The following is a 12,036-nucleotide window of genomic DNA, read 5'->3' on the forward strand; positions in this document are numbered from 1 at the left end:
TTTTTCAATAAAACTATAATTGCATATCATATCAATATTTTTACGTGTTAACAATTCTCGTTGTTAAAACGACCCTTATGACACCTTTACTACTTGTTATATCATCATGTCTGAATGCGCGAAATGTCAGCTCTCTGATTATCAGTTTTAATCGCTAATAATTTAAAGCTGTTATAGCTTCGACATTTTCGTATTAAAATTTTCGTTTCATTTTTACGAATAAGTCATAAATATTTCAGTCGATAATTATGGACACCGTGTATACTGAGCCTTATTATTTGCAAATAAAATAAATAATACAAATATATGTTTATATGTCCATATACTATTCGTTAAGCAATATAATTCGTATTACAAACTAAATCATACCTCTCTTCCTTTCTTCCTCTCTCTCTCTCTCTCTCTCTCTCTCTCTCTCTGTGAAAATAAAAAATCTCTGTGAAAATAAAAATTTCTTCATATAAGAATATATATATATATATATATATATATATATATATATATATATATATACATATATAAGAACATATAAGAACATATATACATATATAAGAACATATATAAGAACATATGTTCCAGACCTAACGCACCACTTGTTAATGGCAAATTCCTGAAATCATTTACATACAAAAATTTTAATTTACATACGAAAATTCTAATAATATTAAAATGTTGAGCCTACAATAGTTTTCAAATAGGAAACGTTTAAAAATGTTCAATCAGGTTGTCCATTATTCGCGCGTTCAGATCCGTTGCATTATTGTAGGCTCAACATTTTAGTATTAGAATTTTCATCTCTAAATAATTTTAAGAATCTATTGTAATTCTTCCTCTTGTAGGTTTAAATAATAATTATATAAAAATTATCAATGTTGAAAAGAAACACAAATGATACTCTAAAAGAACCTATAATATGTCTGTTAATGTAAATGAAACTCTGAATTAATGATGAAATTAAAATATCAATTTAACTTCAGATTCTTCGTAACTGTCTTCGTAGTTGTTCAACTAATTAAGTAATTTTTTTATTTTATGATTTTTATTATATGTAAACAGATAAGAATCTGAGAATATCTTTTTATTATTTCAGGCTTATGTTATCTACAGTCATATTTATGTACATATTAATAAAACAAAATTAATTGAATGGCAAAGAATAAAATTAAGAAGAATAAGAAACCAAGTTGAAATGTTAATTAACATTATTATTAATATTAACATTATTATATGAAAAAAAAGATATTTATTTATTTCAATGTTTCTTCCTCTTGCAGGTTCAAATATAGAAGTTATCAAAAGAGACATAAATAGACCTAATATGTGTGTATAAATGTAACTCCAAATTAACTATGAGATTAATAAAATTTTGGCTTTAGATGAGTATAAAAATATTCAGGAAAATGTTATCATTTTATTATATGAACATTTCAATTTGATTATAGATTTTTCATAACTATCTTTGTAGTTGTCCAATTTTTTTATTTTATAATTTTTATGAAAAATATGTAAATTTTATTACTTCAGGCTTATGTTATTTAGATTCATACTCATATACATATTCGCAAAATATAAAATGACCAACTTTATCTAAGTGTTATGGAAAAAATGCTAATTAATTAATTGAATGGCAAAGAATAAAGTTAAGAAGAATAAGAAGCCAAGTTGAAATGTTAATATGTTTATATTTGAATATTGGAATAATGTTAATATTAACATATTATCAAATTTTACATAAACCTTTCAACTAGGCTTCTGATTTTTTGTAACTGTCTTTGTAGTCATTCAATTACATGAGAAACAATCCGAACAAAGTTCATCAAACATGAAATTGTTTTTCTTTTTTCTAATTGGTTAAATTCTAATCTAATCTCAAGCTCAATCTTTAATCTGATACTGGCTTAAAAGGACCTAATATGTGCGAATTAATGAAATTTACGAAGTTGAAATGTTTATGCAAAATAATAATGTTAATATTAAAATTTTAACTTCCTATTCTTCTGAATATTGTTATTCAATTAATAAATAATTAATTTTAGGATTTTTTCCAAACCACAATTAGACAAAGCTAATTATTTTATATATAGATATGTATATGAATACGAATTTAGATAACATCAAATCAAAATGTTCATATAATAAAATAGTAACATTTATATTTTTATACTCATCTAAAGCCATATTTTAATGTCGCCCTTAATTTAAAAGATTTCATTCACCCAAACATATTAGGTCTTTTTAGAGTATCGTTTATGTCTCTTTTAAACATTGTTTTCTTGTATACACATATGAGATCTTTTTAGAGCAGCGCTCGGAATTAGTTGAGCCTTTCGGTTCGATTTCGAAGGCAACGCCTGCAGTTCCCCCACCATCGCTCGAGTCTCAGCGGTCGAGCCGAAGGGCTGTGCCTCAGGAGCGTCGCCCTGTGAGAAACATGCTCGTACGCCTTTCACTTCAAACTGTCACTTAGATATCTTCTTTGCTAAATTATTTTTATTTTTATAAATAAACAAAACGTTGAATTTTTTATTAATATATTATATTGTGCTTTATTTATGAGTGTTCTTTTTTCAAATGTAATATGTCAAATATTTCAAAAAATATAAAAGATATGGAAAAATATTTCAGATAAAAGTTTTATAACTTTGAGGAGGAAAGATGATAACATTATCAATTTCATTGTAAATAGCGCCACTTTCGAGATTGTAAACTTTACACCAATTGATTTATCTCATTATTCTGTGCAGAAAAATATTAAGATACGTTTACCAAAAAATGATTAATTTATTTTATGTTTTATGACAAAATACGATGAAAAAGTAAGTAAAAAAGCAAAATATCTTGTAAATTAGTAACTTTTTAATTTGTGCCTTAATATTATAAATATAATATTTTTATATCCAGAATACTTAGAGAAATCTTGCATAATAAAAAGTATATGATTCCATTTAAAAGAATAGCAATCATAAAAAATCTCGAAAGTGGCCCTATTTACAATGAAATTGATAATGTTATCATCTTTCCTTCTCGAAGTTATAAAACTTTTATCTGAAATGTTTTTCTATATCTTTTATATTTTTTGAGATATTTGATATATTACGTTTGAAAAAAGAACATAAATAAAGGACAATATAATATATTAATAATAGAAAATTCAACGTTTGTTTATTTATAAAAATAAAAATAATTTAGCAAAGAAGATATCTAAGTGACAGTTTGAGGCGAAAGGCGTACGAGCATGTTTTTCACAGAATGACGCTTCTGAGGCACAGCCGTTCGGCAGCTCGGCCGCTGAGACTCGAGCGATGGTGGGGGAACTGTAGGCGTCGTCTTCGAAATCAGACCGAAATGTTAAACTAATTCCGAACATTTAGAAGATTTAGAAGATTTCATTCACCCATACATATCAGGTCTTTTTAGAATATTGTTTATTAAACATTAATAAACACATTAATAATAATACATTAATAATAATGTAACTTTTATATATTTTAATCTGCAAGAAGAAGAAACATTGAAATAAATAAATATCTTTTTTTCATAAAAAGAAATAAAAGAATTATAAAATTTTTTCAACTTGGATTCCTATTCTTCTAAACATTAATCTTTGCCATTCAATTAATGTTTATAAATTTTTATAAAAATTATCGTGATTAGTTAAAAAAGAATCTGAAGTTGAATTAAAATGTTCATATAAAAATAAAATAATAAAATGGAAAATAGAACTTACCTGCAAAATATAGTAGACACAAACATGAGTTACACTCCGAAACAAATTATCACAAACTGCCAAACTTGCCGCGAATGTCAACATCAATGGCCACCACTCGGATGTGCAGAAAAAGAGTAAGCATACTATGCAATAGTAGTAAGCAATTTATTAATACTGCTAATGTTTCTTTTTCAATGCACGCGTATTTATTATACACGCGTATTTATTATTATATTGATACCCGAGAGGTCTAAAACCAAAAATACCATGTTTATATCAATAAATCAGATCGAGAAGTCAGGGTCATTGCAGGATCCAGCGAACATTGATTCGCTAGATCCTACAGTAATCCTAACTTATCAGTCTGATAATCTGCTGGGTTGATAAGATTAATAATGACATCTCGTAACATTGCAGTCGTACAAAGGCGACAATAATAATGACGTTTCTTAAAGTAAAAATTTCCAAATCGGACTTTGCGTAGCAATATTTCTGTTTGTAGGGCACGTAGCAGAAAAATAAAAATACTTTTATTATGCCAGTTGGATTTAAGCTATCGATCAAGCCTACTTAGAATTTGATCAGTTTAGCCGTTATTGAGATTCGATAATTTCGGATGCTCGCATCTCGCCGACTCGCGTAAAGTCACACAATAATCCTCGGTTGATTTGACACCCGAGACACTATCGTGTCTCCTGATATGCCTCAAATATTTCAAGACTCTTTTCATCCGCTTCTGTCCGGAAAGAGACGGTAGTTGATTTCGGAACACTATAACAGGGAATAAATGTAAAAGGTGGAATATATCGTATTACTCGACGATCGCGTATCCTTAGGGCGAAGCTATGGACCGGCGGCAGGAGAGAAAGGGAAAAGATTTATTAAATTTCGAGAGATGATCAAAAGTAGAAAGGAAACAAAAAGCAAAGTTTCGCGTAGAGAGGATCACGTAGAGAGGAGGTGGGTTACCGAAGCGCGTTACAATCGAATGATAAATAAAAGAAGAAAAATTTGACTTATTAGTGACACTGAGGACTTGTTGATGCTGATGACACGTGGACTGAGAAGGTGATCGGCGAGATCTCGAGCTCGTAACTTCACTCGTAAGTCTTAGTCGCATACTGACTCTAACTTTTTATGTTTCGACGAGGGCCCAAGGCGACGAGATCTTCGAAAAATTAAGAGAGCGATGTCCTCGGAATCGTGATTCATGTAGGACTTTCATGTAGGAAAAGTTCCGTTGAGTCTCGCGCTTTATTTTTTGAAGATAGGTCTTTGAGGGAATCGCAATCCGGTTTTTATCGGTAATTTAATAATAAAGAAGAAACTCTTGTAAATCGTTCGAGGATCGCATTATTGTTTACCGATGAGCAGCTGTTAGTTTGTCGCGAAAGAGAAGAATCATGGAGTCCGTCGAACATAACAGTTCATTAAATGTATGCTTAATGTCAATTCTTGTATTGATCATTTAAAATAAACTTCAACTATTCCCGATAGAATCCACCATAGAAGAAGGTCCGAATCCGAGTTAAAAGGATTAATATGCATGTACGATAAGGCTCCCAATATAAAAATAGACAAAAGGGGTGTAATGGGATGTAATGGGTCTTATTGCCATTACACGCTTTTTGTCTATTTTTATATTGGGAGCCTTATCGTGCATATTTGTTTTACACAGGCTGAGAAAATGCGTTTTCATTTTTCCTTTTTCCAGTACATTAATTTCTTTTTTGGACATAATATTGTCATATTATTCAAATCATGGATTAAGCTCAATAAAATCATCATTAAGGGTAGACTGAAAACCGAATTTTTACGCAAATACAATAAATTTAATATTATACCTCCGCATGTATCCAATGTTCGGTTTAACACCAACCTTTTTAGTCATAAGTCAGTTGAGGAATTTAAACATTTGAGAGGTCAATTCTGTAAGAAATTACTACAGGTAGAACTCTCCGACACGTACTCATACATCAAAGCTACACACAATCGGGTCTATAAATTGTCTCGACGGTTATATCATAACATTCCATTATCTATTTGCAACTTTTTTTCACTAGACAACAAGGATCGCTACATTCCTTTTTTACCAATTTACGTGACAAACTTAACACGAAATTTGACAAATTATTAATGAAACATAGAGCTAAAATCATTGACATTAGACCGATACATTATTTCTACAGGCCCCCCACTCATTCCTACTCCTCAGTCAGTCAACAGTGTTTTTATTTTAAAGCAACCAATTCAAAGAACGCACGAAATCGCGAAATTGAGATCGTGATTGACCCACACACGTTTATGGATAAAGGTATAGACTCGTCGACTTCTTTGCACGTCAACGATAAATGGTTTTGTGAATTTGTCCTCCACACCTGTTCCGATAGATGTACAGAGCCTTTTACAACTGGGTGATAACTTCAGTCTTCCTATTAATAACAATGAAAAACTAACTACTGAATTCATTAAAAACTTCGAGAGTAATCTTATGAAATTCCCTACAACAACACAAATGGCTATCAGAAATCACGCTGTAAACATTATTAATAGTCTAATCTCCCTAACTATTTGACTCCAAAAAATTGTGAATTTAACATACGCCTAAATGAATTAGTGTCCACTATCAGTAAGTTTTTACAACACAATGACAATCTCATGGTCACTCGCGCGGACAAGGGGAACATCACTGTAGCTCTGGATGTATATTTCAAGAAGATGGAAGAGCTATTAAATGATAATACCACTTATTCCATTGTCAAAAAAGACCCAACAAAGAAGCTCACCTCATGTTTACGAGAGTTACTTAAGAGATAGAAAGATGCTGCGTTCATATCGGCCTCCACCTATAGACATCTTCTTTACGATGATGGGATTTTGCCGAGAGCGTATGGATTTCCAAAAATTCACAAACCTGATTGTCCCTTCCGAATCATTATCTCTTCTCTCAATAGCCCCCTGTATAACTTAGCCTTGTATAACACTTAACACGTTATCGCATAATCAAAAGTGTTCCTGTTGCACATATAGCCACATCAACAATAGTTTCGAATTGGTAAAAAGATTCTCTAATGTGCACATCGACAGAGATTTTTCGTTGATTTCCTTGGATGTCGTGTCGCTGTTTACCAATGTGCCCATTGAAATGGCCATTGACAGCGTCTCTGCCAGATGGGATTACATCTCATAAGTGTTCAATTTCAAAATTTGAGTTTATCACCGCGGTCAGATTCATATTAAATATTTATTTCACCTTTAATGGAACGTTTTACCAACAGATTTTTGGCATACCTATGATTCACCTCTCTCACCCATCATAGCAGACATAGTATTACAAGATTTAGAAACTAGAGCTCTCAATTCCTTGTCTTTTAACCTACCGTTTTTTGTTAGATACGTTGACGACATTGCTTTGGCTGCTCCCTCCGACTTACTCAACTACACTCTGAACATCTTTAATACTTTACACCCGCGTTTGCAATTTATAATGGAGATCGGCGTGGGACACAAGCTCAACTTCTTGGATGTTACTATAATTTTGGCGGACAATCAGTTGATATTTGATTGGTATCACAAACCGACGTTCTCAGGGAGATACTTACATTTCCTCTCGAATCACCCGGTATGCCAAAAAAGAGGTACCGTCATGGGACTATATTCTGTAATCATCTGATTACAGAATAATCATTTGCATTTCGTCTGCAATGTATGTATGGTATAATGTATAGTAAAAGCGCGCGCGCGCTTAAAATTTAATAAATATATACTGACTAATAAATAAATAAATATATATATATATGTGTATATTTATTTATTAGTCAGTAAGTAGTGATACTAGGGCGGTTCTAACCCAAGAGCTCCGAGCGGGGTGCTGGTGTGCGGGGTAACTCGTGGACGCGGGGGTAAAGAAGAGGGGATAACTGGTAGGCACGGGGAAATGCTTTGTCGATGATCCTTTGGAATGTACTTTTGAGGGGGAAGAGGGGAGGGGGTCTTTTTTTGTCTAAGAAGAGCTGCTAAAAAAGATATTTTTGTAGAAATTGACGTAGGAAAAAAAAAGGAAAAAAAAGCGCCGTTATTCCGGCTGCAATAAATGTACGTGTCGCAACATGTTCATTTCGAACAATCTCGAAAAATCCGTTATTCAATGAAAATAATGTTAGTCGGTAAATGGACACTTTTCCTTAATTTTTTTCTTGTTTTTTAGTAATAAATACTGAATGTGCTCATTTCTATTTGATCAAGTTCTCACGTAGGAAACAATAAATTTTGATGGCGATGGAAAATGAGAAACTACAAAAAAAAGTGAACTATAGAAAAATGAAATGAATTCAATAAGAAAAAAAGATATTATCCTTTTTTCATTGATGTTTTTTATTGATTATACCAATAAATAATATCTTATTATAACTGAAATATTATTTTATTTTAAGATGGGAAATAGGGAAATTTGTTTTGATTGAAATCATATTTTTAAATGTGAAAACGTTTTTATTCACATTTTTGTTACATCGTCTTTTTTTCATACATACTAAAAACTAAAGCTAACAATTCGCAATCGACGAGTTGATGTCTATCGAAGATATCGCTATCGCGTATCATGTATGGTACCTCCTCGGGATTTGTTATAATATATGCAATGTTGAAGAATCACGTATACTTTTCATCGATCGTTTCAACGAGTTTGTCTAGTTGATTGAACGTTATATCAATACATTCGGCGAGATTAAACATACGGCGTAGCATCGATTCGACCATTATAATGCGTACGTTTGAAGATTCAAGACGTACGAGTGTAACGTTGTTCATCATACAAACTCGGACTGTTAACGATCCGACGCTTATAAAATTGTCTTTGTAATTGTTTCGTAGCAATTTCTAGATATTCCATTGCTGCTCATGGAGTCCTTTCCATGTTTCGAGAGACAGTATCAGCTCTTGTCCTCGATGATCTCCTAGGGCGATCTCTACATAGCTCGGTGGACCAACATTGATTCCAATTTCCAGAAACTTGAAGCCCGTCAGGTTGTAACGTCTGCTCATCAAGCGCACCGTGCGAGGCTCCATCGAAATGCTGTATAACAGAAATTAAGGACATAATATTGCATAATGTTGCAAAAAGAAAGAAAGAAAATGTCGAACTTACGCGTTACGTTCCTTCTTCGTTTCATCATCGTACAGTGCACTGCTTTCTTTGGCGGAGTACATTGCGTGTGGATCGTTCGTACAAACGAATGATGGAGAAGCGGAGTACGTTGCGTATGGTTCGTTTGTACAAACGAATGATGGAGGACTGATCGCACCCGCGTAAATTTTGACACGGCAGAGCGTTAATCCCTCCTTCCTCTCATTTGAAAGATGGAGTGAACAAAAAATCCAATGACCTCGCTGAACGACAATACTCTATTATGATAGTATTTCGTGAATAGGCATGTTATAGTGGCCAAGAAAAAGACAAAGAATCGTACAATTGCAGATAGCACATCGAATTTACTGTTATAGTGATTATAAACTGAAAGAAAAAAAGATTGAGTCATTATCAATTAATTATAAAATTTTTATTTCAAGAAAAAAACCTAATCAGCTAAAAAATATGTAAAAAGAAAAAAAAGAAAATGTAAATAAAAAGTTTCACGCTTCAATCATAACGCAATTTCTTTGTCATCGATGAGTCGATCGAACGTTACATTGAAAAAATGTATAGGATCGTTGGAATATTAAGTAATCATCAATGTAATAGCGGGGAAAAGGAATAAAAGAAAATATATTATATGTTATATATATTTATTTAAGATTATCTGCCCATCAATTAAATAATTTAAATACATTTTGTAACGCGCAATTGGTATAATGATATCCACATCGTATAGAATTATCAGCATCTAGATTATTTAAAGAATCTATGTCTTCGTAATCCGCATCCAGGGTCTCGATGTACACGCGCTCTTGCTCATCGTCCAGAAGCAAATTCCGCAACCATTTTCGTTTTTCGTCCCTTGACATATATGACAGCATCATCATCGTCGTCGTCGTCGTTATCTTCTTTCGTACTATGCTTTCGTAATCAAACTTTTAGCTTCGCTGTACGGAATCGTTCCGTCGTTCCATCGCAATCTATGATGATGACGTATCACCCAGCGTGCGCGAGATTTGTCGGCATTTGCCAGGAAATGCCACGGTATAGGGCTTGCGAAAATGTAATGAAAGAGAACGGTCCGTTCTTTGAGAGCAGCAAACTCTTTTACGACAAACTGTCCTTCAACGAGGAAACCTTGCAGGTCTACGAACGTTGGCACAGACGTGACTGTCGAGAAGAAGATTGCGATCGATTTCGATGTATAGATTTTATTGTCTCTCATATACCAGCGATGCTCTTAGGTGATCTTGCGTACAATATTGGTCAACGGGTTGTACTAAACCACGCGATCGTGTATAATGAGACAGTACGCGGTGGTATTCATCGGTACGTTCTCCTTAGTCTCAAATTCCAATCTCACATCCACGGTTGCGCTCTTGACTGATTCATTTTGTCGAGAACAATCGATGATTACGAATGTACCGTAACGTAGAAAAGACGTGAGGGTAAGACTTGGCTCGAGATACTCGTATCCGTAGTAGTTTTTGCAGAAACGCGCGTACATTTCGTACACAGACCATCTGTTTTTTTCGAAATCCAGATTCATATCGTCGTACGGATAACATTCTGAGTTCAGATAGAATTTTACGTTGGTCAAGTTGCAGTCGTCGAATCGGCTCGTGTCCTCGGCCATGATGTTCTTTCGGCCTGTTTGCAAAGCGAAGATGACATATCGCAGCTTCTCCAACTGAGTAGCGGTCTTGATGACCCACGAATGCTTGGTTGTACGCTGTAACAGCGGAAACTCGTACAGATCCCACGAGCGAAAAGCCATGCTCAAGTATCCGCTCTTCAAAGTGCGCAGCATCGATAGTTTTGTTATCTCGTTCAATAACACGGCATTCCATTGTATCTTGAATAAGTCGATCACGGGATCCAATGCCGAATTTCCCATCAGGCAATTGTTGTCGTTGCGCGATTGTATTAAGATCAACTCGTGACGAGCGTTGATTACCACGCGTCTGTAATCCTCGCAGAATTCCAACAGTACGTAGAGAGGTACGCAAAAGTTAAAATATCTATCCGCGTTTGGTACGGGCATGCCAGCCAGCATTTCTCAGAATCACGCTTCTCTCGGATGACGTCATTACGTAGTATTTGAGCGCGCTAGTTATGCCCACGTTTCTGTTACGATCAATCTCCACGCTATCGAGCTCGTATCGAATCTCAATCTCGAACATGAACGCCACAAAATTATTTCCCAACATCATATCAGATCCGTCGACAACATTTTTCTTCGTTAATTTTCCCTCGATATATAGAAAGCTTTCGTACGGCAATGTACAGATCCTGTTGCTGTATGGGTATTCTTATCTCATCACTGTACCAAAACGTTGTATTGGCGAACGGGTTATACGTATGAGTTTCATTCTTGACGATGCGATCGTCGAAGATTGGCTCGTCTTCAATGTTTAGGATGTCAGTCATCTCACAAGTTGCGTACCGCGAATCCTAAAACTTGTAAAAATTTAACGTTCGATGCGTTGAGTTTCTTTCTCTTTTTGATGCAACCGGATGAGCGAGTATTGTCGATTGGTGTTTTCTTTATAAAAGCGTTATCTCTCTGCGCGTGCTTCGCTTCGTTCAACACGACCAAATGTCGCGCTCGCGTTATCGCTGTCGCCGTCGTACGTGCAATCTGATCTCTTCTCCTCTGAAATCGAGCAATCGTCCGTTCTGATTAACAATGCATATCGTTAGCTCCGTACGATGACTGGCAAGTAAATGATTTGCATCGGCCTTTCCGATATCTTATATCCTGGTGGCACACTCGGCGAAAATTCATGTATCGTGTGCACACTTTTGTCGTTGCTATACACGCCCGCGATCACGTTGCACTCTACACGGATAATGTTTATATTCATTATGTTGATTGACATGTCCGATTTATACCACTTTCGCGGTTGCAATATACGCCCAAATAAGAAAGGAGGGTGTGCGTCACGGCGGGGCCCGACCACGAACCAGTCGTGAAAACTCGTAATTATTTTGCGAAAAAATACCACCTCAGCCAGGAATCGAACCTGGATCTCCTGCTTACCGAGCAGGCATCTTATCCTTTCGACTACTGAGGCATGTGATGATATTTATCGCAAATAACGTGTTTAGAATAACACGTCAACAATACAATGATACATGTACGCTTTGACGAGAAATCAAGCAGCGATCCAATGTTATTGGACTTGTTAAA

The 12,036-nt window shown here is 34.5% G+C and overlaps 2 pseudogenes; both read right to left on the reverse strand.

Moving 5' to 3' along the window:
- Positions 1 to 7,849: 7,849 nt before the first annotated feature.
- Positions 7,850 to 8,999, reverse strand: LOC148938080 (uncharacterized; annotated as a pseudogene).
- A 1,084-nt stretch (positions 9,000 to 10,083) lies between these two features.
- Positions 10,084 to 10,653, reverse strand: LOC148938081 (uncharacterized; annotated as a pseudogene).
- Between the last annotated feature and the right edge of the window lie 1,383 nt (positions 10,654 to 12,036).

The sequence above is a fragment of the Pogonomyrmex barbatus genome, unplaced genomic scaffold, assembly GCF_055798465.1.
Source record: "Pogonomyrmex barbatus isolate J1 unplaced genomic scaffold, ASM5579846v1 scaffold1, whole genome shotgun sequence".
NCBI lineage: Eukaryota > Metazoa > Arthropoda > Insecta > Hymenoptera > Formicidae > Pogonomyrmex > Pogonomyrmex barbatus.